Source organism: Rhinatrema bivittatum, chromosome 5 (genome assembly GCF_901001135.1).
Source record: "Rhinatrema bivittatum chromosome 5, aRhiBiv1.1, whole genome shotgun sequence".
Classification (NCBI taxonomy): Eukaryota; Metazoa; Chordata; class Amphibia; order Gymnophiona; family Rhinatrematidae; genus Rhinatrema; species Rhinatrema bivittatum.
In genome coordinates, this window is record NC_042619.1 from 346,938,842 (window position 1) to 346,966,233 (window position 27,392).

At 42.0% G+C, this 27,392-nt stretch overlaps 1 protein-coding gene and 1 pseudogene across 2 annotated transcripts in view; one reads left to right on the forward strand and one right to left on the reverse strand.

The window, feature by feature from the left end:
* Positions 1 to 27,392, forward strand: part of ITGBL1 (integrin subunit beta like 1) — a 330,496-nt gene that overhangs the window by 21,079 nt on the left and 282,025 nt on the right. The window lies entirely within an intron of this gene.
* Positions 3,677 to 3,792, reverse strand: LOC115093147 (annotated as a pseudogene).

Genomic DNA, 27,392 nt, shown 5'->3' on the forward strand with positions numbered 1-27,392 from the left:
CATCCGACACTAGTCTACTTACAACTCCTTCCATTAAAGAAGTTCATCGAGTAACCACAAGAGATCGTGCTGCGTCAATAGCAGGTCCCCACATCTGGAACGCCCTCACAACTCCACTCAGAACTGACCCTTCTAGGCCATCCTTCAGAAAGAACCTCAAAACATGGCTCTTTCTGAAAGCATTCCCCTCAAAGTTAATCACAGCTCCCATTTCCCCCCCCCCCCCCTTTTTTTTCTTTTCCCTATAGCACTGCCATCTCCCCCCTCCGGCAGGTACATAGCAAATCAATTCAGTATATTTTTAGTGCTAGAAAAGTTATTGTAAATTTAGTTTGTTTTTGTTCCTATAGTTACTTTGTTATACTGTTACACTGTATTTTGTCTTTAAGAGACTTGCCTTCAGACATGTGAAATTCTGAATCGAATATCGGTATATAAAAATAAATAAATAATATAAATAGTAAACTGACACATTTTGCCAAATACTGAGACAGTGTCTCTCTCTCTTCATCTCTTATTTAGTATGCATGGGAGGCGTTAATGGAAATGAGTGTCTCCAAGCACATGGGATTTAACTTCAGAACACCTTTTTTTGTGTGCGTTCTACTCTCATTTGAAGCTAGCTAGAGACTGCTTTGTACAAATCAACTCCTCTGTGAGTAAAAATGAACGTTAGTGTTTCTTAGCTGTTCAGATTTTGTTGTGCACCTGAGCCAGGTGGGTAGCACTTTCTCCAGAGTGCTAGCATAAAAGCAGAATATAAATTAATAAATAAAATATTGATTAGGCTTCTCTGGGTCCATTGCTGTTATTGTTTGTAAGGTTTTGGGTGGACCCTTGGACACTGTGGCAGATGACCACGCCCACAGGGGGAAGTCCCGTGAGGGGCCACAGGTCAGGCTCAGCTTTGGGACACACAACACAGAACTATCTTTTATTAAACAGAGTTGAGAAGCCACCAGAGGTGGCAGTAGTGAGTAGAGATGAAGCCCGGCTGGGCTTGTAGTCCCTCAGGACACTGGAACAGCGATCCCTCAATAGCTGTGCTGTAGTGAAGAGAACTGAGATAGTGAGTACAGTGGAGCATACACAGGGTTCTGGTATGGAGCTTCATTGGTTGATTACTCACAATAGAGGAATAGAGGCAGGCCCTTGAGGAGCGAGTACCTGGTTCCAGGGAACAGCTCTGAGAGAATCTAGATGGTAACTCACTGATGGTGTAGGCAGCAGTTTTGTCCAAGCAGAAGTGAGCTCAGGCAGCGAGTCCGGGAACATGGGCCCTCGAGGAGCGAGTATTGGTTCCAGACAGTGACCTGAAAGAGAAGAGAGAGGCCCCCGAGGAGTGGGTACTCCGATAGAGTAAGTCCAATAAGGAGAGGCAGAGTAGCTAGGTACGGAGAGCGAATCCCATCCGTAAGGAGTCCCTTGCTAACTCGTTTAGCTAACAAACAGAATAGGCTCTTGTATCCAGGATGTGTGACGTCATCACAGGGGGAAGTCCCTGAGGAAATAAGAAGCAGGACCACGCAGCGTGCGCGCCTTATGGCAGCTGAACAACATGGCGGGATGCAGCGCCCAAGCTGGACCGGGGACACCAGAGAGGACGGTAGGCAGATGCCGTGGCAGCCAGACATCCATCAACTGCGGGAGGAGTCGCCAAAGAGGTAAGGAGGGCGGAGTGGAGACGTCGGGCAGCGACAGTCGTAACAATTGCTTTGCTGGTATCTATGTTTGCCACTCATTTCTGTTTGAAGTGATGGACCTTCTTAAGCCGATCTGGACCAAACAGTGGGCTGAATTGTTGTTAGACTTTGATAACAACAAGTGAGAAGAATGCTTTTGAGGTCAGTGCATCTTGTAATGACTAGATCCAGTTAATCCCCATAATCTAGATCTTTGAGGCCTTATGCTGAGGTTTTGTCTGGAAAAATGAGTTGGTGACACCAAGATTATGATAAAAGCATTTCAAAGAGTCTTTGTGCAAAGGGAGATATATAAAACCTGAGTGTGGTTGAATAACGTTTCTTGGTAGGGGCAGAATGAAGGACAATCATGGAATATTTATGGTAGTACAGACTTCTGCTCAGCCTCGATATTTTCCTGCAGTGAAACTCTTTAGGTGTCCTAAATAAATTCTTTCATAACATTTTGCTTAGAGAGGTTTAAAATTGTACTAGTGAATCTGCCCCAAAGAATTTATACTACGATTATGCACATTGCTATTTTAAATTGTTTTTTTTAGAGGAAAGATAGAATGATAAAAGAAGGAAACAAAGCATTTAAAAAAGATTGCCTGCTAGCAAAATGTATTGTTTAATCCACATGGAAAAAGAAGGTTGAGAATGACGGATGACTCATTAAACTATGTACTGTTGCAAACAACAGACATTTAGTATACATGATCTATGAGTCACAGTTCTTTCCGTCTCTTATTCCTGCTTCTTTCTCTCCCTCTTCCTTCATTAAAGTTGACCTTGATGTGTGATTGTGTTACTATTTTTTTTCTGTAGCTCTTGCAACAATGTGTAATTATATAAGAAGTTTTCCATTTCATTATCCCATTTGTGCACTCTGCTCTTTAATGCTTCTAAAGCTTCTCCCACATTACTCTGGATGTTTCCCACATCTTTTTTTTATACTGCCACTTCTTATTCAGCCTTAATACATTTTACCAGTAGATAAAAGGGGCAGACTAGGCGTCTTCTAGTGGGGCTCTGAAGTTACGTTTTTTATATGCATAAAGTTGGTGGTGCTCTATAAAATTTGCTGCAGCCGTGTGACCCTCTCTCAGGTTTTATGTTGTCGGTGCTAAATTATTTTATTTCATGAACATCATGCATCTATTTATCTTTATTTTACACATTTCTTAATTTAAATCTAACATTAAAATGATCTTAAGTATTTTGAAGAAATCAGTCACCATTACTCTTAGGCTTTGTAGAGAGCCTGGACCTCTGGTTCTGGATGTCAGTAAGCAGTTTTGGGCCTCAGGTTCTGTGCCTACGGAGGTTCTAATTCTGTAGCAGTCCGAGCTGAGGAATTCCAGGAAGCTGGGAGAGCTGCGATACCGCTCACGTGGAATCAATGTGCCGTTCTCATGGGCGTTAGCGTGTCTGGACAAGAGTGCACCGAGTCTGTAGTAAACACAGTTCCATAGCAAGGAGGTAGAGCAATGTCCTGGCCACTTTCCTGGGACTGGAACACTTCCCAAAACAGTGGTTGTGATTGTAGCTGGGTGCATTCTCTAGTCTGAGTTTGTAGCCACCTGCTTCTTGTTTTCCCAATATGGATCTTGAAGAAAAGTATGAGAATCAGGGCCACCCAAGTATACTGAATTTTAGTTCTTTGTTTGCGTCCCAACTGCACAGTTGGAAGAGGGTGACCTGTGTGTTATTTAGATTTGGTGAAAGTTGGTCATTAATGTAGTTCTTAGAAAGAAGTGGTGGTGTTAACCCTAATAGGATTTCTGTATCTTTTATTTAAAAATAACCAACGTTCTTTATACCTGGCAAAACTTTCTGCCAATTTGTTCAGTCCGGAGTCATCTTGTTATCTGTTCTTGTTCAATAGCCACAATACTGAGACTGGATAATCGTTCTTGGATCATGCCCATCCTAAGCCATGTTTTCACCCTCCTTAAGCAAGAGAAACTCCTTTATGCTGAACAAGTGATAACAGGAATTGTCAAATATAGTTGAAATAGTTTGCCAATTTCAGAGAAAATGTATTGACCAGAGATTGAGAAAACAGTTGATACTACACTTGATCTTAGCCAAAAGGCCGAGAAGTGATACAGTTGAAGGCGATACTTCTTTTTCCAGAATTTTCCCTTGTTAATACACCATCAAAAACTGTCAGCTTTGATGTGGACCTGTCACTATCTAAATCTCCAGTGAAAGTGTCAAGTATATTTTTAAGAATTTGCTTATCACGAATTTTATCTGGACACATCAGGAGGGACTGCAGCCCTGACAGAACATTCAATGTTCCATGATTCAACCTTTTCTCAATATCTGATGTAAGTCAATCAATTAAATAAAGTATTGCCTTCTGAAAGTGTCCTTTGGTGCTGAAAGGATATGTTCTTCTGGTTTTGCAAGGTCCACTTCTTCAAATTATTTTTCTGTTTCTTCCCAGAATTCATCAAAACTGCTTTTTGTTTGCATAATTTTTAATGCATCAGTTGTACTTTGGACCAAAGAATTAACTTGAAATATATTGATTCTTTCTGACTGCAGGAATCGAGATAAAATTCCTGTGATTTTGAAAACTTCATTTAGCATGGATAAGCCACAGATGGAACTCAAAAGTTGCAACAGATCAAACAGAGTACTCTGCATTTAGTCCATTATGAAAATCCCTTTTAGACAATATAGCTAATGCTTCCTCATCAGAGTTGAATGATGAGGTTACTGCTTCAAAAGTATCTGTACAACCAGTCCTGCGACTCTCACGCAGGTGCTTCAGTGTCCTTTACTGCCTCGTTGCTTTCTTCCTGAATTTGATAAAATACTACCCTAGACCTTAGAGATGTCTCCAGAGGCTGACCATAGTATCCATCGTATTTTGCACTTCTTTCAAAGCTTTTGCCACATCCATTAAAGCCAAATTTAACATCTAAGCATGCAAGATTGCCCATTGTTCTTCTAATCAGATGCAAGTTGCTGGGCATGAGTGGCATCCATTTATATTTGAGGCTCCATCATGACATGTCCCTTGAAAATGCTCACAGATAATCCCAATTTATAGAAGAGATCTTTGACACGATGATGCATAGACTCACTGTCCAATTTTGGCAAAGACCAGGATCCAAGAAATCTTTCTTTCACAGTAAAGTCTTGTGAAACATAACAAACACAGAATGATTGCAAAGCCCTCTGTGCTTTGATTTCACTAACAGTACTCGCCACTAATCTTTCTGGACTCGTGCCATATATCATTCTGAATCTTTGGACTTGTGTATGTGAATGTGCCCCTTAGATATTCAGCCAGCCCTGGGCAATCTTTACTTAACCATTGTAGCATTTCAAGTAAATTGCCTTGGCTTTTTGGCTCTTGCTTTTCATTAGGTCCTCTTCAAGTCCTAGGTAGGACATGCTAGGTAAGACAAGCATGTCCTATCTAGCACGCCCTCTCCACAAAATCTTTTCGGATTTTGACAGATTTTCCTATATTCTGTTTTGCTGCAGAGCTGAGGATACTGGGTTTTGCTAGATATAAGAAATGGATACATTTCTGCAGCAGCTTTGTGACCGGCAGATAGTTCATGTTTCCAGAATGTCTCCAAGCTTCTGTACCATGACTCGAATCCACCTGCTACCACTGCATCATGCAACATTGCAGCACTGCCAATCACTCATTGTTCTGAAAACAATCAACATTAATAACAGCAGAATATTAAACTCTGCATTTTTTGTTATGTATCCATTTAAATTGGTTATACCAATCGTCTCTAAACCACCTGGCTTTCCCTTGTTATTATATTGACAGGAAATTGACGTTTAGGAATTCCTTTGCCAGTGGTTGGCATGGACCAACCTTGTAAGTAAAACAAGAGTGTGTTGCGGGCTGTTCAGTGGTCTGGTAATTCATATGAAAGTCAATACATGGATATCTACAAATTACATTCAGCAATTTTTAATACGTGACATGTTTGTTTGCAGATGCCACTTCATGGTGCAGACCTGAATCACCCATGCCCTGTCCATGCCACGCCCACTCCCCGCCCCTTTTTTCGCAAATCTTCTTTTTTTTTACTGCCCATACAGGGAGATACGCGCGTGGCCATGGCAATTTTAAAATCTGAGTGACCGGCGCGCAGCCAAGTCACGTGCATGTCTCCCAGTTTTGCTGCACGCAAGCCTTCGAAAATCAACCAGTTAGCCCCCACCCTGACCCCCCTCAGTAAAAAAAGAAAAAAAAAGGTTTTAAAAGGCATGCTATTAAGCAGCATTTTACACCTTCAAAATATTTCCAGTAAGCAAAGCAAATGGACATTCTGGTGTCCTCTCTGTACAATCATTTTTTATTTTTTTTTTGGACCAACAGAATATAAGAACTCTATTAAAAAAAAATAAAGTGCCAGCTAAGGCAAAATGTACGAGAGAGGGGAACTCCACAGTGGGTTTTGAGCCGAGAAGCAGAGTGCAAGCCTTGCTGCCTCACTGTTGATTTTTCTGGCTTTTCCGCAGACTATTTATTTTGGATGTTGCACTCTAGTCTCTTGTATCTTATTTCTGCAGGCCCTTGTTTTCTACTCCCTTTCATCTTCTGCAATCAACCTGAGAAGCCTTGCAGATGCAAAAGTGTTAAAAGAAAAGCCTCTGAAGGAATAGAGGGCAAAAGTGCAAATCTTGCAGTATGAGGGGAAAAAGTTACTGCAACTAGAACATTAAAATAATCCTAATAAATTCCCAAATATACCATGCATGTCTAGTCCAAAACCAGTGGCAGCAGAATGGAAGGAAAGCCAGACCATTAAACCTTTCTTGATCTTTACTATCTCAAGAAATCGGGGCTATTTCAACCAAGTGTGAAGAGGAAAGTATTGAAGTATAATATGGGCTAATAAACCTGACTTGCCAACTCAAGACTGAAAAAAAAATATAAAACACATTGTATGCTCTAAATATAATTTGTCATCAAATAAGTCAGTAATAAAAAAAAAAACTCTGCCCCTTCTCTTCTATTTTCTTTTAAAAGCTTTAGCATCTAGATACATCATCTAAAAAGTGATTTGCAAGGCTGGATGAATTCAGAAAAACAGTGGGAAGTGTAGATTAAGACTTTCTCTCATCTTTTCACCAATTGCCAAAATCCCACCCTCCACAATAGCATTATTGTATATTCCAGCCAAACAGAGCAAAACAAGAGCAATTCAGCCTCGTTCAAGGGACATGTTCATTTCCTACCAGGGTAAATACTAGATACCAAGCAGGAGAAACATAAATTCAGCTGAATAAAAGGACATGTAAATACCGTTAAAAACCAAGCCCAACCCTACGGAGGAGTGCTTCTGTTTGTACCTCCCAGAGCTTCAGTACGAAGACCCGGAAGGTTGCAATTCTCCTTCAGGAATCTTCCCCGCAGCTATTACTACTAACTGCTCCATCTCCAGTCACACAGGCATGGGAGCCATCCCTGGGAGCTCTCCACATTTGTCCTAGAGACTGGAATTCTAATGGAATTGCTGGGTCTCTGGGCCAATACCTATAATCTCTGGGTGACCTGTGCTGCTGCGCGAGAGAAACAGCCAGGCTAGAAGGAGTCTTATTGGCCTACACGAGCCAGCTGCCCCATGACCAAATGGAGTCCTACTTCCTGCGCCTGCAGACCAATGGTATGCCTTTTTCCTTTCTACTTCCTGCGGACCAATGGTATGCCTTTTTCCTTTCTACTTCCTGTACCTGCGGACCAATGGTATGCCTTTTTCCTTTCTACTTCCTGTACCTGCGGACCAATGGTATGCCTTTTTCCTTTCTACTTCCTGTACCTGCGGACCAATGGTATGCCTTTTTCCTGACTGTGCTGGCAGAAAGAAGGGAGGAGGCCTCCATTTGGCCTGAGGGGACAGGAGCAAGGGAGGAGGCCAATGGCAGATGCAGTAGCAGCTCTTGGTGCTGCTATTGGCTGGAAGGAGTCCTCCCATCAACCCCAGGAGGAAGCTGTTGCTATTGGTGAGTTTGGGGTGCGGAGAAGTATTGGCTTGGGGGGGGGGAATATGTGTATATGTGTGTGTGTGTGTATGTATATGTAATATATATATATATATATATATATATATATATATATATATATATATATATATATATATATATATATATATATATATATGCCAATTCGAGAAGGAAAAAAACCACATCAACTATACAAAATAAAAAATAAACACTTAAAGCAATCCTTTATTCAAAGATAACCACATTATATATGTGTGTGTGTGAATGGATATGTGCATGGGGGAAGGAGTATATCAGGGGGAGGGGAGAGAGTGTGTGTTTGTGTAGGATGAAGAGAAGTGGATGTGTGAGAGTGAGTGGGCATGTGTGTGTTTAGAAGAGGGAGAGAAGTGAATGAGTGATCGTGTGTGTGTATATTGGAAAATGAGATCAGTAAAGGTGAAAGTGAGCATGTGAGAATGAGTCAGAGAATAAGGAATGAGAGTTAGCATGTAAGAATGAGTGTGTGAAAGTTATCATGGACATGTGAATATGTAAGTGTGTGTGTGTACTTTTATTTTATTTAACATTTTTTCTATACCGAACTTCATGACAAGCTTCATATCAGGCCGGTTTACATCGAACTTAGGGGTTAACTGAACAAAACCATATAACAGGAAGGCCGAAGCGCAGGTACAAATAACAGGGAGAAAGAACTTGGGGGCTAGAGTAGCCAGGAAATAAAGGGACAGAAAAAACTGGAGAATGAGAACTTATGAATATACAGTGGCTGGGTCGGTCATTTAGTCTAGGGGGCTAAATGAGAGTAAGTTTGTGCACATCCAGTCCCTCGCCACCTCCCCGCTTTATTCACTGTAATCTCAGGGAGACTGGAAATCAAAAGGTTCCATGTATGACAGGAGCAGAAAACAAATAGGATTTTCATGATGAAGGAATCTGTGCACAGGGAGCAAAATATCATTGCTAAAGCAAGAATATCTCTCCTCAGTTTAGATTAACTTATGCATATTTGCCATATCCATGTATAAGTTTATCACATAGCAGATAGCTTTTTCAAAATTGCCTATGTCTGCATTTAAAACACTTGTGGCCAACGCTTCAATTTGTCGCTTAGATAGTCCCTTACCACCTGGACTAGTAACCGCACAGGACATCCATTCGCTTTCAGTCTCTCCACTGAGCTGACTGTGATTGAATATCCCAGTGGCATAAGGCAGGCTTAGAAGTAGAGAGTGGGTTTTCAGTTTGAGTTAGGTTTTGAAGAGTAAGAAGCTGTTTTGTTTTTTTTTTTTACTTCTCCCTGCTGAGTTGGGCCTCTAACCCAGCTTGGTATTTTCTTTCATTCAGTGGAAGATCCCTCCTCGGAACACTCCCTATCTGAGAGGGTCTGCCTCCGTTTTATAGAAAATGAAGGTTTTTGCAGATTTTGTTCAGCTTGTTCCGTATTTGGAGGCCACAGCACACAGGGGCATGTTAGCTGCATATATTTATATTTACTGCTGCTTCTGATGAGTATAAGTCTGCAGAAATTGCTTTTTTAGGCCTAGCACAACAGGGCGAGAGGTTCAAGTCAACTGGGGGGTGTGCAGGCTGAAGGACCACAGGGGTTTGGATGACCTCAAAATAGACTGGGCAAACTGGGACTATCTGGTGAAACTGGGAATGCGTCCTTCGCGTGAGCATGTTTTAAAATTTGCTTCCCTAAGTGTGTTAAAGCGAACAAAGGCCTAAGGAAGATACACGAAGTAGGTTTGCTCGAGTAATGGCTTAAAATTAGGAGTGCGCTTACATGTGGTAGGCATATTTTAAATCATACGTGCACAACTGCGCACAAGATTTAAAATTCCAGTATATGTTCGCTTGCACGCCCATGCGCACATGTATGGGCACCCGCACACTTGTTTTAAAGTTACCGCCCCTGTATGTACTTGCGATGCAATTTGCAGTCCGCAGTTTATATGGCATTGTTTTGCAAGCAAATCTTTGTCACATGTATGGCAGAAGAACAATAATATAGTAGCTTTATCCAGATTTATGCATTCTCTCGTATGGTTTTTAAATACAAGGGATGTGTGAGGCACAACTGCAACCTGTGGATGGTGCACTCAGGTTGTGTGCAATCTGCACAGTTATAAGAACACATTCAGATTTTTGCATGCTCCACTGCCTCTATCACATAAGCACTGCTATCTAAGAAAAAGGATTTGTGCTGTAAACTTATACAAAAAGGCACCCTACAGAAAACCTGCAATACACTGTAATCCCTAGGATGTCCATTCCTTATGAAATCCTGGATCAAGAGCAAACTGCCATGTAATAGTGAAATTCATGTGTTGACCTCCTGCTGTTAATAAACTGAATAAGAAAGAATCAACTTTCACTTTGAGCTTGCTCAGGACCTGTAGTGCATCAGATTAAGAAATAGACACATCTCATAGAGCAAGGCATCCATCAGTTCTCTAAAATAAAATGGTTCCAGTTTTGACCAAGCTGCTCAGAGAGACCAATTCATTTTTAGGAATTCTGCTCCTCTCTTGCCACAATCTCACTTTGATGAAATCAACCATCAGCGCACTGGGGGAGGGGATCACCACTATTGCTGCTGCTCCATGCCTATCACCCACCATGCTTAGCAAATTCATCAGGGCACTCCTCAGATACCCTGTCATTCCAGGATTTCTCCTCATCAATCATCACTTTCAGTAATCACTTTTAAGGGAGTCCTCTTACCACTCTCTATCTTTCAACTTCCTATAGAATGATAATGTTTCCCTCCCTGACTCTGCTTTTCTGGCAGTATCTCTGTACTCCTGCTAGATAGTCACATATACATTTTCACCATCAGACAATTCCCCCTCACATTTTTCTGATTCGCCTTCTCCACATCCTGGTATTTCCAAGTTAAATTTTCAGTTTTGGCTCTAAAATCCAAAGTTGCGTAGTAATTGGTTTCCTGTTTATTCTGAGGTTCATATTCAAAAGCCATTTAGACGGCTAACTGGAAGGTTATCAATGTAAAGGGCAAAAGGACGGTATTCACTGCTGTAAGTGGCAATGTATATATCAACGTGTAAACTGGGGGCAGGCGGGAGGCATGTCTGGGCGAAGTGGAGTTAGTCGCATAAGCTACATTAGGAATTAGCTGCTTAACTTATGCGGCTAACTCTGGTTGCGGCATAGGGCTGTGCTAATGTTAGTCAGATATACCTAGCTGGGTATATTTAGTGGTGCTGGTGTGCCGCTGAATTATCCTGGTTAAGTTAACCAGATAGGTGTATCCGGCTATCTTAACTAGTCCCTCAGTTTCCTCTTCTCTTTTCCCATATCATGCCCCTGCAGTGCTACCCTCAGCATCCTGTTCTCTCAGAACTAAGTGTCCGCCGGCATGCCTCTTACAGTAATTAGCAGAAGTTGTCTGATCTAACAGCATTCAATCTTTTTTCTTGTTATATTTACAGTATCTTTACAGCTCAGCAATAGTTCCATTTAAACAAGGCCTTGATTCGCCTGAATTTGACCCTAGATAAAAGTGTAGAATGCATATATTCTTTTTTTTGTTTGTTTTTCATCTTATCATTCTGTTTTTGTCGCTGAGAGATTGGCAGGGGCCTCATATGACCATCCCCTTCCTGCAAAATAAAAGCTCCTTCCTTACAATGCGTATCTAGGCGCTCAGTAAGATTAAGCAACTTCATCCCTTATTGTTACACTGTGACACTGTTACACTGTCAGTATTTATTTACAGAAGACTCTGATCAAGAAATTATACTCCCTTTTTAACCTTGTCACAAGTTTTCCTATTTCTACGAGACCCTTTCAATGAGTACATTTTCAAAGAGGGTACACATGGAAAATGAGCATATATGTAGGTAAATAGTCTGTATTTGTGTACGTGCTATTTTATAAATATCAAAATTTTGTGTGTATTTTAATGCACACATATACCTGTGCAGAACAGGGCATTCTGGGTACGTTTAAGGCAGGACAAAGAGGTCGCTGTAGAAGCTTCAGTTTTATTAGAGATTTATATGAATTCATTAAGCTAATTATTTGCTCAATTTTACATCTTCTAATTAACTAATGCAACTGATATCACACTCATCTGTTGTCTGGTGTTCTTGGGCGGGAGGTCTGGGTGAAGTACATGGGGAGGGTCTTGATGAAATGGAGGTGGACTGGATGAATTGGCGGAGGTATAGGCAAACTGATGATTTCATGCATGTGTGCAATATTATTTAAAAATATATCTGCCTCTGTGAACAAATCAGTTTTAGGCATTTTTTTTTTTGCCTATAAAATATAAGCATGTGCTGTATGTTTATAAAAAAGGTAGTGAAAGTATGCACTTTCCTCACATTGGAAATCTTTGTGTACTGAAACATACGGAGCAGAACTTCACGGTGCTTTAGAAAATTGTACAGCTCCTGCCACACAGTTAATAAAATACTAGGGTAAATGTTCATGCTTCAGCTCTTACCCACATAAATGCTCTACCATGAATAGTGCTGAAAGTTATCCACTTACTGAATTAGTAACAGGAACTAGGGATGTGCAATCATTTTTCCCGAATTAGGCAATGTCAACAAAATTTCCTAATTCGGAATGGTTCGGGAGAACCAAAAAATGATTGATTTTTTTTTTTTCCGAAATTTTGGGCAAAATTCATTTTTTTAGTTAGCGCACGCTAACTCCCGATAGTGCGCGCTAACTCCGCCAGGTTAGTGCGCATTATCAGGAGTCAGTGCGCAGTAACCCGAAAATCGGGGCCCCCGAAAAACCCCCCCCCCCCCCGAACCATGGGAAAAACGAAATTCCCCCAGGGGGGGGGGGGGAGAGGGGGCCCAAAACGAAGCCCGCCACATTTTTTTTACCCGAAGCACATCTCTAATAGGAACACACTTGTCATGTTGGATGTGTCTCACGTCTTCAGAATGATATTTAATAATCCATGGATCATGGTGTGCAACATAAAACCGGGTGGAAACAGAAATTTGTAGGAGGTTATATGCATAATACGGTTTTCTCTCTTTTTTACATAGAAGCCACTTAGAAACCAGATAGCAGATTTATTGGGTATTCATTTAGACATGAACACTGAAATCTAATTCTTCTGTGGTTAGTATGCCTATAAATTCCAAGCAGTTTACGTATTATCCAATTTTTTCTCCTTCTACGGCGAGATCTTTTTCATTACTTACCTGAACACGCTGATGCTGCCTAGGATACATTACAGTGTAATATTATCCTGCCCGTTTTCCCTCAGACCGCATCCCATCACATTTCTCACAATACCTACTTTCATAGCTCTTTTTGTTTCAGTAAATTAATAATGCCATCGCTAATGATAAGTGAAATAAAAATGCTACTTTTCCTAGCTGAATAATCAAAACACAAGAGTTCCAGCTGGGCCTAGAAAACCTAATTTTTTTTTCCAGTTAAATCTAATGTCTCTGCTCTGCACATTTGTTATGCAAGCATAAAAACCAGTTTGGTTTTCCACCGAATACATGGACTCCCTGTCTATGACTGGCTTTTTCAAGTGAGAGACATTAGTTGGTCTCTTCTATGCTGACTGTACCCTTCCACTTGTGCTACCTTTCTCCATGTTATCAAAGCACAATCCCAGATTTCTGCAAGAGTTATAGCTTACTTGGCCTATCTGATTTATTAATCAGCTTAGATATTCCTTGATAAATCAGATCTTATCAAGGTGACACATGCCTTTGTATCTACAAAAGTGGATTACTGTAATGTTCTACTTTTCGGCCTTCCAGAAAATATCTTCAGAATCTACAAATAGGGATGTGCTTGAGCCTAAATTTTTTTTTTATTTGTTAGATTTTTTTTTAGGGGGGGTTTAGTTTGGTTAATTTCCAGAACCTAAACAAACATAAGTTAATGGGATAAAATTATCTGGATAGCTTAGCTGGGATTTTCAGCTACACGGATACTCCACTGAATATATCTAAATAACTTTAAACATAGAAATGACGGCAGAAGAAGACCAATCGGCCCATCCAGTCTGCCCAGCAAGCCTCACACTTCTTTTTTTTTTCTCATACTTATCTGTTTCTCTTGGCTCCTAGTAACCTTTGGTTCTATTTCCCTTCCACCCCCACCATTCATGTAGAGAGCAGTGATGGAGCTGCATCCAAGTGAAATATCAAGCTTGATTAGTTAGGGGTAGTAACCGCCGCAATAAGCAAGCTACACCCATGCTTATTTGTTTTACCCAGACTGTTATTCAGCCCTTATTGGTTGTTTTCCTTTCCCCTCTGCCGTTGATGCAGAGAGCAATGCTGGATATGCATGAACTATTAGTTTTACTTCTCCCCTGCCGTTGAAGCAGAGAGCTATGCTGGATATGCGTGAGGTATTAGTTTTTCTTCTCCCCTGCCGTTGAAGCAGAGAGCAATGCTGGATATGCATGAACTATTAGTTTTTCTCCTCCCCTGCTGTTGAAGCACAGAGCTATGTTGGATATGTATTGAAAGTGAAGTATGCATTGAAAGCCACATTATCAACAAATACTGAATAAGCCTAATAATTGGTTGTACCTATAGCTTATGACTCGTTCGTTAATTATACATACTCTTGCCCACCCCTGTTTTAATTTTTTTTTTTTTAAACATGGAGATGGCAGGCCTCCATCCTTCCGTTCCGTGAAGGTGGAACACCAACCACTGGCATCCCGCTCCGTGAATGCCTCTGTGGCTATTGCCGCTCCGTGCAGTGTTTTGCTGCCTCCTCTTTATACACTTTCTCTAGACCTGATGGATCCACAGTGTTTATCCCACGCCCCTTTGAAGTCCTTAACAGTTTTGGACTTCACCACTTCCTCCAGAAGGGCATTCCAGGCATCCACCACTCTCTCTGTGAAGAAATACTTCCTGACATTGGTTCTTAGTCTTCCTCCCTGGAGCCTCAGCTCGTGACCTCTGGTTCTGCTGATTTTTTTCTGACGGAAAAGGTTTGTCGTTGTCTTTGGATCATTAAAGTTTTTCAAGTATCTGAAGGTCTGAATCATATCACCCCTGTTCCTCCTTTCCTCCAGGGTGTACTATTTAGATTCTTCAATCTCTCTTCGTATGACATCCGATGAAGACCCTCCACCTTTTTGGTCGCTCTTCTCTGTACCGCTTCCATCTTGTCTCTGTCTCTTTGTAGATATGGTCTCCAGAACTGAACACAGTACTCCAGGTGAGGCCTCACCAAGGACCTGTATAAGGGGATAATCACTTCCCTTTTCTTACTCAATATTCCTCTCTATGCAGCCCAGCATTCTTCTGGCTTTTGCTATCGCCTTGTCGCATTGTTTCGCAGACTTCATATCATTATACACTATAACCCCTAGGTCCCTCTCCTGCTCCGTGCACATCAGCCTCCCCCCCCCCCCCCCCCCCCCCCCCCCCCCCCCCCCCCATCGAATACAGTTCATTCGGATTTCCACTCCCCATATGCATGACTTTGCACTTCTTGGCATTGAATCTCAGCTGCCATATAAGTAAGCTGTATAAGTATATCCTTGCTAACTTTAGACCTGCTCAATAATACGTCTAACTTATCTGGCTAACTTATTCAGATAAGTGTAAATATTGTCACTTATCTGGCTAACTGAGTGATGCATCAAGCTGTGTTAGGGCAATAAGGTATGCTAAACAGGGCCTAGATTGTGATAAAGCAGTACCAATGCACGATGATTGTTGCATCATGTGTTAGTATTTAAATGTGCTAATGAGTATGCAAATTCAAGATGATTGTGTAAATAAGGGGGTCCTACTGCATTTCCTGATAAAATATTGCATGATTACAATGAATTTAATGTGGGAAATAACAACTCTTTATTTGTGGCAGGTTGGAAGAATGTTTTTATTATGCGAGTTATCACGCACGATACGAGGCCTTCTCTTTGACACACCTACACAGCCTTGTTGAGCCAATAAAAACATGTTTCGCTACCTGCCACGTCTTCCTGTAGCCAGAATGTTAGGTGACAGTGTACTAGTCTTGAGACACTGGATGCTTCAGGCAGCTCAACAACAATAACCTCAACAGGGAAGGGAGATTAAAATGCCTCCTATGGAAGTAGTGCTCTGGAGCCTGATCTGGAAATGCCATTGGTGAAGTCTGATGGCTCATATCAGGGCTTGCCATACATGTACTGGAAGTGCATCTTTCATCTCCACACACCACATTGCTGGGGGTGCCAGAGGAGCAAGTGATTAAGAGATATTGCCTATCATGGATGTATATCAACCCAGTCACGGAAAGGTCCCACGCTGTACCAGGCCTCACCAAACTATTGTTACCCTCTGCATTTTATGGCATCTTGCTCATTCCAAACAACAACTGGAACCACCAGGGGGATGCCATTTTATCAAAGTTTCCCTTTTTAAAATTTAGTGTTAGAGCTGCAGATTTACTTATTGTCCCCCTTCCAGTTATTAGTTTAAATTTGATCACGTTATGATCACTTGTTGCCAAGTGGCCCCACCACCGTTACTTCTCTCACCAAATCTTGCGTTCCACTAAGAATTAAATCTAAAATAGCTCCCTCTCTTGTTGGTTCCTGAACCAATTGCTCCATGAAGAGCAATTTTTAAAAAGAAACTTAAGACTTGGTTGTTCGAACAAGCTTTCCCATAGAACTAATGAGCAAGAAAAAAGGCATTTCATATCCTCCATATCTTCCCCAGCTTATATCTCTCTGAAGAAATTAACACGAAACTGTACTTAGGATAAAATATAGTGTTGCATATGCTTGTTACCAGATTCTATCAAGTTCAATGTTATTTACTTACTTATGTACTTATTAACCTGCCTTTTAGTTATTAACTGGTTAACCATATTATATACTTTTTCTCAAATTAACTATTTTATGTTTATTTATGTTTATTTATGGTTTATTATGTTTTCTCAAATTAACTATGTTCAATGTAAACCGCTAAATGTTCAATGTAAACCGCTAAATGAAGCGATAGTTAGGTTCCTTAGCGATAGTTTTGGTTCCTTGTAAACCGGGGTGATATGTATACTATACAGGAACCCCGGTATATAAATTCTTTAAATAAATAAATGAAGCAATCATTTATTACATCCAGGAACTTTGTCTCTAGCAAGTCCTGATGTTACATTTACCCAGTCAATATTGGGGTAATTGAAATCTCCCATTATTATTGCACTGCCAAATTGGTTTGCTTCCCTGATTTCTCTTAGCATTTCATCATCTGTCTGTCAAACTTTTGACAAAGGAAAGGCTACACAGAGAAGACAGAAGGCAAAACAGCCAACAAGATACATACGCAAATGTTTAAGATGTGTACACCAGAGAGGTCACAGTGACACCTAAGAAACCTATACTTGCCCATGGTGGAATCAATTTAAATTGTCAGTTATCAGACTTTCGCTACCTCTTAGGGCCCCCCTATCAGAGAGCATTATGGCCTCTGTGATTGTGTGCGGGTGTGAGGTATATGTCTGGGTGAGTAATGTGCTGTGTAAGCCTCTGTCTATAATCAGTGTCTGGGGGTGGCTTAGCTCTTGGTGCTTTCCTCCTTACTATACTAATGCATACACTAATCCATGTACAGCATGTGAACCCAATTAACACACACTGGCTTTATCCACAAGCACTCCCACTGGTCATCCCCTGTCACATGGTAACAAAGCAAAACCATTATCTCCATCTTTCAAAATCCCTTTTCAGTTTATTGATGATTTTGACTTTGTCCTCTAGCAGTGTCACAGTATCTTCTTACAAGAAAATCCTTTTCTCCAGTTCATCGACTCTCTCTTTTGAAATGAAGAGAATTACAGGATAAAGGAAGCCACCTCCGTTTTAATTTGTTTGAATCTTGAGTTGCACCATGATTGTCTGCCTTTTCAGTTCTTTCATAATCATGATAAGTAGGTTTCGGTTTCTTTGTCAGCAGTCATTCTCTGTGGTGATGGAGAGTCATCTTAAAAAATGGCGCGGGCCATCCATTGCTCCTACCATGTGTCAGGGGCCGACCAATGGCAACGATAGCCCCTATCACATGGTAAGGGCAAAGAGCCATCTGTACCATTTTGATTAGTGGCAGCCGACGGCCCAAGAGGGGGAGATTGCTCCTGGGACACTACTGGACCACCAGCGACATTCGGTAAGTCTTTGGGGGGGGGGGGGGTCGGGCAAATCTTGGGGGGTTGGGAGGGTGGGGTTTGCAATTAAATTTCAAGGGTTGGGGTGGGTTTGGGGCTTGTTTGTTTTTTTTAATGTGCCCTTTCTCCCCTCCCCAAAAATGATAAGAAAACCACATAAAATTATGTGGGTTTTCTTATCGTTTCGTCGTCCCCGCCGAAACTCGACGACATGGGAAATATCGTCTCTATTTCCTATTTTGTCACAAACGAATGCACATCCCTAGTACGCACTAACCTGAAAAACTAATTTTTCTGAAATTTTGGAAAAATTCCATTCGTTTTTCATTTCCCCCGAACCATAACGAATTAGGCAATTTAGTTGAAATTGCCTAATTTGGGAAAAACAAATGCACATCTCTACTATATGCTCCTTTTACATGAGTACATCCTTTAGAAAATAACTTCCATGCTATTTGTTTTGTTGAATGCTGCTGCACACAGAGCTGAGGCTTTCATTGTCCAAAACAAATCTGAGGTCCTTATCCTGGGCAGCAATTCTTAATCCAGAGCACAGCATTGTGTTCTTTATGACCATTTTTTTGAACTTGCCAACATCAAATTTCATCTGCCATTGAATGCCCAGTCTCCTAGTGGCACTAGATCCTTCGGCTTGCTAGGTCACAGTCTGCTGCTGTTTTAACAAATGTGATTGCTTCACTCATTACTCCCTTTTCCACATCATCATTTATGACTATGTCAGAATCTTTTTTTATTCTGTGCAATGCTGTGAAAGCAACTTCTATTTTGCTTGATTTACCACTAGCCATGACAGTTATCTCTGGATAGGTATTTGGAAGACTTAGCAATCTTATTTAGTGGGTTTACTGTTTTTGGCTTGCATGCTCTTCAAATCTGAATGCTCACATATCTGTTTGGCAGTAAACTCTTGAGAGCTCCCGCAGAATGTTAACTATCAAGTGAAAATAAAATCTGAGAATATTAGAAAGGTCACTCTTTAAAATGTATCATAAAATAGGAATGAGGTTCACAAAAATTGATATCTATAGTAATAAATAATTTTTAAAAAATGATGCATGAAAAGAACAATGAAATCCACAATATTACATGATGTAAAAGTGACAGCATCTAAATAATTATGCTTTCACTCATAAGAACATAAAATATGCCATACTGGGTCAGACCAAGGGTGCATCAAGCCCAGCATCCTGTTCCCAACAGTGGCCAATCCAGGCCAAAAGAACCTGGCAAGTACCCAAACCATTAAATAGATCTCAAGTTACTATTGCTTATTGATTAATAGCAGTTTATAGTAGGGATGTGAATCGTTTTAGGACGATTAAAATTATCGTCCGATAATTTTAATATCGTCTTAAACCGTTATGGAACACAATACAATACAGATTCTAACGATTTATCATTATAAATCGTTAGAATCGTGAGCCGGCACACTAAAACCCCCTAAAACCCACCCCCGACCCTTTAAATTAAATCCCCCACCCTCCCGAACCCCCCCCCCCCCCCAAATAACTTAAATAACCTGCGGGTCCAGCGGCGGTCCGGAACGGCAGCGGTCCGGAACGGGCTCCTGCTCTGAATCTTGTCGTCTTCAGCCGGCGCCATTTTCCAAAATGGCGCCGAAAAATGGCGGCGGCCATAGACGAAAAAGATTGGACGGCAGGAGGTCCTTCCGGACCCCCGCTGGACTTTTGGCAAGTCTCGTGGGGGTCAGGAGGCCCCCCACAAGCTGGCCAAAAGTTCCTGGAGGTCCAGCGGGGGTCAGGGAGCGATTTCCCGCCGCGAATCGTTTTCGTACGGAAAATGGCGCCGGCAGGAGATCGACTGCAGGAGGTCGTTCAGCGAGGGTTCCGGCGCCTCGCTGAACGACCTCCTGCAGTCGATCTCCTGCCGGCGCCATTTTCCGTACGGAAAATGGCGCCGGCCATATGCGTATGGCCGGCGCCATTTTCCGTACGAAAACGATTCGCGGCGGGGAAATCGCTCCCTGACCCCCGCTGGACCTCCAGGAACTTTTGGCCAGCTTGTGGGGGGCCTCCTGACCCCCACGAGACTTGCCAAAAGTCCAGCGGGGGTCCAGAAGGACCTCCTGCCGTCCAATCTTTTTCGTCTATGGCCGCCACCATTTTTCGGCGCCATTTTGGAAAATGGCGCCGGCTGAAGACGACAAGATTCAGAGCAGGAGCCCGTTCCGGACCGCTGCCGTTCCGGACCGCCGCTGGACCCGCAGGTTATTTAAGTTATTTGGGGGGGGGTTCGGGAGGGTGGGGGATTTAATTTAAGGGTCGGGGGTGGGTTTTAGGGGGTTTTAATGTGCCGGTTTTTCGATTTTTCGATTTTTCACGATTTTTAACGATTTTTCACGATATTTTACCCCCCCAAACGGCAACAATACGATTCCCTCCCCCTCCCAGCCGAAATCGATCGTTAAGACGATCGAGGACACGATTCACATCCCTAGTTTATAGACTTCTCCTCTAGGAACTTACCCAAACCTTTTTTAAACCCATTCACAGTAACTGCTGTAACCACATCCTCTGGCAATGAATTCCAGAGATTATCTATGCACAGAGTGAAAAAGAATTTTCTTCAATTTGTTTTTAAATGAGCTACTTGCTAATTTCATGGAGTTCCCCCTGGTCCTTTATTACCTGAGAGAGTAAATAACCGATTTTCATTAAATTGTTCAAGTCCTTTTATGATTTTGTAGACTTCTATCATATCCCCCCTCAGTTCTCTCTTCTCCAAACTGAACAGCCCTAACTTCTTTCGCTTTCCTCATAGGGCAGCCGTTCCATGCCCCTTATTTTGTAGGGGGTGTGCATTCATTATCAACGTATTGTGAATCCGCAACATATATGCCATATTTGTTGTATTCGTGAGGGTTCCAAAACTTATGGCGAACCCCCACGAATACAACGGATCACCAACGAATAGGCCCGCCACCATCCTGACCCCCCCAAGACTTGCCAAAAGTACCTGGTGGTCCAACGGGATTCGTAGAGCGATCTCCTGCACTCAGGCTGTCGGCTGCCAATATTCAAAATGGCGCCGATAACCCCTGTGACATAGTAAGGGCAAAGGCTATCGGCGCCATTTTGAATACCGACAGCCCGAGTGCAGGAGATCGCTCCAGGAACCCCGCTGGACCACCAGGTACTTTTGGCAAGTCGAGGGTGGGGGGTTGTAGATAACTTTAAAGGGTTGGGATGGGTTTTTTGGGGGGAGAACGAATGTATTTTTGACATATGAATGGATCGGGGACCCCCGAGAATGGATGCAACGGATTTGGGCCCCTACAAATCCGAATCCCGAATGGGACGAATCCGTCCCTGTTGCACATCCCTATCATTTTGGTTGACCTCTGCAAAAATAGCAATTAAAGAAGAGTGACGACTAATTTTCTTTTTTTTTTTTTTTTCATACCACTTTTGGGACTCACAATTTAACATTTTAAAATTTCACTTCACATCAGCAAGAGTTAACATCCACCTCCTGTAAATGACATAGTGGGCATTGGAGAGAATGACATATCCCCAAGCAAGGGTAATCATCATCTAGGGCAATCTCTAGGTCTGATGCAATAAAGTGTGCGCAGGTTAGCACACAGGTTTATGAATGGTTGGATGTGTGTTTTGGACACACTAGACTAGCCTCTGATGCAATAAAGGAAATTAGCGTGTCCAAAACACGTGTCCAAACAACCGTATAGCCAATAGCACTCTTCACATGTAAATTCCCTGTAGATGAGGCTATTAACTATTACCCCCTGAGGCAGAAAATCACTGGGTGCTCAATGCTCACTTTTTAATGCAGTAAATTTAACTCCAGCCCTGGAACTGGTGTTAAATCAATCCGCGAGACAAGGGCTCAGGAGAAATTTAAAAAATAGTATCCTGCGTGGTTCCTACCTTTATTATTAAACACCTATACTTAATAGGGGTGTGCATTCATTTTCGCCGTATTGGCGATCCGCAACGTATATTGCACTTTTCGTTGTATTGGTGGGGAAGCGAAACGTATCGCGATTCCCCACGAATACAACGAATTTTCGCCGAATTATTCGGTCGCCAATTTAAACAACCCCCCAACCCTCCTGATCCCCCCCCCCCCCCCCCCCCCCCAAGACTTACCAAAACTCCCTGGTGGTCCAGCGGGGGGGTCTGGGAATCATACCCTGCACTCTCACACCCTCGGTACCAGTATCAAAATGGCACCGATAGCCTTGCCCTTACTATGTCACAGGGGCTACCGGTGCTATTGGTCAGCCCCTGTCACATGGCCATCGGCACCATCTTGTGCTCCTACCATGTGACAGGGGCTGACCAATGGCACCGGTAGCCCCTGTGACATAGTAAGGGCAAGGCTATCTGCATCATTTTGATTCCTGGCACCCGACGGCACAAGTGCAGGAGATTGCTCCTGGACCCCCGCTGGACCCCCAGGGACTTTTGGCCAGCTTGGGGGGGCCTCCTGACCCCCACAAGACTTGTCAAAAGTCCAGCGGGGGTCCTGGAGCGACCTCCTGCACTCGGGCCGTATTGCCAGTATTCAAAATGGTGCCGGCGCTACCTTTGCCCTCACTATGTCACAGGGCCGACGGTCGGCCCCGTGACCTAGTGAGGGCAAAGGTAGTGCTGACGCCATTATGAATACTGGCAATATGGCCCGAGTTTTTGTATGTCCTGTATTGTTGAGTTATATTTGTTGTTCGTGTTTCAGCCCCTGTTGCGGGCAAAACTCGGCCTGAGTCGGGCACAATATATAAAGAATAAGTCTCCACACAAATAAAGATTCGTTTCAGACAACCCCCTCTGTGTCTGACCTGATTCTAGCCACACCTTTATCTACAAAATGGGCGGGATATAAAACAAAGAGCAACCAATCCCGGCTCTCCTAAGTGGGAGGTGGGCAAGGGGGATGGAGGATAGCTTAAATATCAGGGAATGGAGCTAACTGTTATTAGTGGCGGACCTGATGGACCTGCCACACCTGTATACACAAGGTGTCACTAACTTAACCATCACATTAAATAAATACATGGATAAGCAACATCGTTTACATGTCCAATCCTAGTTCAAAAACCCCAAAATAGAAACATCTTTCCTTCATTACCAAAGGAAAAGCCTGCAAAGTGATAGACATGAATAGGATATTTGACAGGTTCTTTAATTTTCTTGCTATTGCTTTATATTCCTGTTCCCTGTACATTAGATGCCCTCGTGAGCAGTAAGTGAGCATTGTAAAAACTAATTTATGATACAGCTGTGAAAGACAATGAAACTGGTATTTGACAGATACTTATAGACATTTCGAGAGAAACTTCTATTATCTGATGTAAAATATGAACAATCTTTATTCTTTAATTGAATATAATTAGTCAAAAGTGCCCTCTTGTAGGCAGTATTAAAAGGTACCAGAGATGAATGCAAAATATGTATTTTAATGAAAGGGGAGACAATGCTCTCTTTGTTTGTGAACCCGATACTGTAGAACAAAGGGGATCATTTAACTTAGAGGGCTGTCATCGTATGGTATTGTAACAGGAATGTATATTGCAGGTGCTATTGATTTGGGCACAAAACCTATATCTGAAAATATTAGATGCAGCATATATATATATATATAAAGAGAAAACAACACCCTGAAGTGGCTTTTCTAAAACAGTAACTTAATTGACTAGAAAATAAAATAAGGACTTCTGGTTATGGCAGCACGCTGAGTGAGCTCCTGCAGCATCCCCCACCATGGACTGCTGAAAATGAGGGGGTGAACAAGAGTTTTGCTCTTCTTGTTGTGCTGTGCTTGCTCCGGGGCTATGATGGAAATATTAGAAGGCGTTATGAGCAATGAGTCGGCTAGGGGCAACGCGAGACAAATCTAAGGCCGGAGACTCCACAAAGGGCAGCCGTGGACGGTAAAAAGACCGAGCTGCTCTAACGATTCCCGATGACGTCGCACAGCAAACCACCAACAGTGTAACATCAGCGCTTGACGAAAGCTTAATTAAATCACAAACCGCAGTGGAGGAAATAAAGGAAAGGCTAGAGAGAGAGCCGCACGCGGCGGACTGAGACCACAGAGGAAACACATCTCGTCGCAAGAGGATAAAATGACGCAAGCGAAAGCTCAAACAGCCGAGTCGCGGCCTCGTAACGCGCAGATGCGTGAAAGGCTGGGTGATCAAGAAAAAACGGTGCCGCCGAAGTATCCTGGGGCTCCCTGAGTCGGTGAAGGGAGCAGAACTAACTGAATGTATGGAGGAATGGTTGCCCGCGGAGCTGGTCGGCATCTTAAGACGAACCCTGCGGTGAGAGAGAGCGCACAGAACCGGAGCAGCAGGAGAGCAAAGTGAGACAGCGTGACCGGCGCTGGCGAGAATACTGAACGGTGCCCACAAACTGAATACCCTGACGACTTAAGCATAAGTGCAGATGGCTGCTCCAGGATTATATCCAGCGCATGTGCTGGCGCCATGGAAGAAAAAAAAATGGTGCCGATCTGCTCTGAGTTGCATCAAAAAGGTTATTCGGTTTGCCTGCTTTACCCAGAGAAGCTGCGAATTCGGCTTGCAGGATCTGTAAACGTTTTCACTACTGCAGAGGAGGCCAGGACTGTGATGCAAAACTTTTTTTTTTTCCTTTCTGTTCACAGAGACCAGCAACTCAGAGAAGGAGGAGGAAGTACCCGTCCCTCCTGCTACAGCAGCAGCTGTGTCACCAGCCACACAACTTGGCTTTCTCTTAGGCTATATCTAAAAATTGAATTTGGTTTCCCTGATTATTTACAGTTTACCAATTGGGTTGCTGTACTGACTCTCATTGTTTACAAATTTGTGGTAATTGAAATCTACCATTATTATTGCACTGCCAAATTGGTTTGCTTCCCTGATTTGTGACACTCAATGCAAAAGACTGGAAACCCCCCCCCCCCCCCCCCTTGCTGCTGGACTGCTGCCTTCATCTTAGTTTTATTGAGTTCCTAGTTAAGTTTAGGATACTAAGGGATTTGGAATGAGAGTACTTTAAATTTACAGGTGAATTTACTAATTAATCAGCTAGTGTCCTACAAGGGGATGATTAAACTTTCAATAAGGGCTGGTACAATAGTATGATTTAGATAAGACCCTGATTGATTTTTAATGAGAAAGTGTCTCGTGCCTAAAAATCAAGGGTTGAGTGGGTGGGAAAGATAGACACTAGAATTAACTACCTCTGGCTTGCTTATTACTTCAGACACACACAAACTCTAAATAATATATCCCTTAATTTCATCTTTTACCAAACTTTTATAAGCCCAAAAATTTCTGAAAGCTATACTTACCAATCCTCTTTAACCACCGTTATATTAATCTTCACTTCATTAACAACGCGCACTTCCAGTCCTCTACTGCAAAGGGTGCGGGGCCTCTGGAAGCTAGGGCTGTGGAAGTCAATCCCTAGATCGCTTGCGGTGACTTCTGGACTCCTCTCCCGGGGGATGCTGGGAGCAGTATGCAGATGAGCCTTCCGGTCCTCCTCTACTGCAAAGAGTGCGGGGTGCCTTCATATTGCTGATACTGTTAGACTTTTTTGCCAGGATGTGCCCTTGTGCCCTTTGTGCCAGTTTGAATTATTTGTTTTGTTCATTAGATCTAAAGTCCCTCCTGACAGTCAAATCAAAACATGGTCCATATTGGGAGACATGGATTATTAATTCTGTGTGGTGACACATCTTCAAAGAAAATAAACATCACTGCTTAAATTTCAAAAAAGCTTGGACATTCTAAATCTTTGACCATTCCTCCTTGCCCGTTATTTACAGGAATAATGCAGACATCAGATTGTTGTAAATCATAATTGGGCTTGGTTTTGCATAAGAAGTTGACATTTCGATTTTGAACAAAGAATTGTAGTTGCCATGTTACTCAACTTGGATATACGGAATTAAAGATCAACAAACAAGTTGTAGTTGATACAAATTTTACATTCATTTATTTTTCTGATCTTTGTTGTTTGGAAAACAATATCTCATAAATTGAAATTAAACTCTCATCCTTCTCTTATCATACCTGTTCAAAATAGTGCAGATTTTCTCACGGCCCTGTTTTTCTCTGCTCAATGAAGCATTGTCTATTGATTTTTAGATTTTAAGACCCAACAGGAGGAAGGAGGATATTTAAGTGACCCATGTTGCTCTAAATGCACATTGTAGTCATCTGAAGCTACCTTACTGGCTATTCCTTATCTGAAAGCAGCACATTTGACATCCACATGAGACTGGGAGTTTAGTTGCGCTAGGGCCAATATTGTGGAATTGACTACTTTTAGAAATTCAAGATTACCTAACATTTTGGAAAATGATGATGTTATTTTTAAGATTGTTTTTTTTTTTTTATTAAATTTGTAAAATCCAGAAATAATTTAACACTGTTCTATTTTAGAGTGGTTTGTGGGAGTTCCCCAATTTTAAGTACTTATTTAATAGTCAATATACCATATCGTAAAATTTGTAATATTACATAAGAGGAAAATATTCAAAAGTAAACATTTAATTAAGTTATCTGGATAATACTGTTCTGGCTAACTTACAAGGGATATTAAAGAGCACAGGCTACTGAATACTCAGATAATTCTTATCCATCTAACTTTAGACCTGCTATGGAGTAGGTCTGACTTATCTGGTTAACATAGTCGGTTAAGTCTGAATATCGCTACTTATCCAGTGAATTTAACTGGATAAGTTGTTCCTCCCAAAATGCCCATTTCCCACCCACCAGTCAGATAAGTACTTAACCGGATAAGTGATGGCCATTGACCGCTAAACACAGCCAGATACTCAGCTGCCACCACTTAACCTGATAATTCCTTACTTATCTGGCTAAATAGTGCTGAATATCGACCTCTAAGTATGTTGCTAAGTAATCACTGGCTTACCATCATTTTAACGTGTCCTGGCAGTAGGGGTGGGGTGTGTGGAAGTAAACCCTGAGAGAAGTTCTGTAGTTTTACTATCTGCTGTAACAAGTATAGTTTTATTTGCTTCTACGTGGTATTATAGTGATTTCCCTTTGGCTGTACAGAATTTTCAGTGTATGAATTTGCTTGTCTTTTGCCTGTGGGGTGCTATTGAATGTATATGTAATAAATATCTGTAAAATTATGCTATGATTAAATAATTGTACATAGATTGTATTTTTTATTCATTGTTCTTAGCTTGGGGCATTTAATTATGAGCAAGTGGGTTAGAAGTGAATAAATAACATTAAATGAAATGATCGAGAGAGTGCATCACGATAAGAATTTTATTTCTCTTCAGGACTATAAACAGTGCTTTAACTTACTCAGTCTATCTGTGTTTAGATACTTTCAATAAAATTTATTTATTTTTTTTACCAAACAGTCTGATAAAACTGGGTGCTGCAGAGAATATTCTCCTTCTGAAATCTGTTGTGGCTTTGTGCCACCGACCACTCTCCCAGGCGCGATCCAGGCTGGAATTCTCTGGTTACATAAGAAACAGAACCACTGGTTAAGCCTCTAGGGGGCGCTTTTCCACCGTCACGCTGCCTGACTCCTC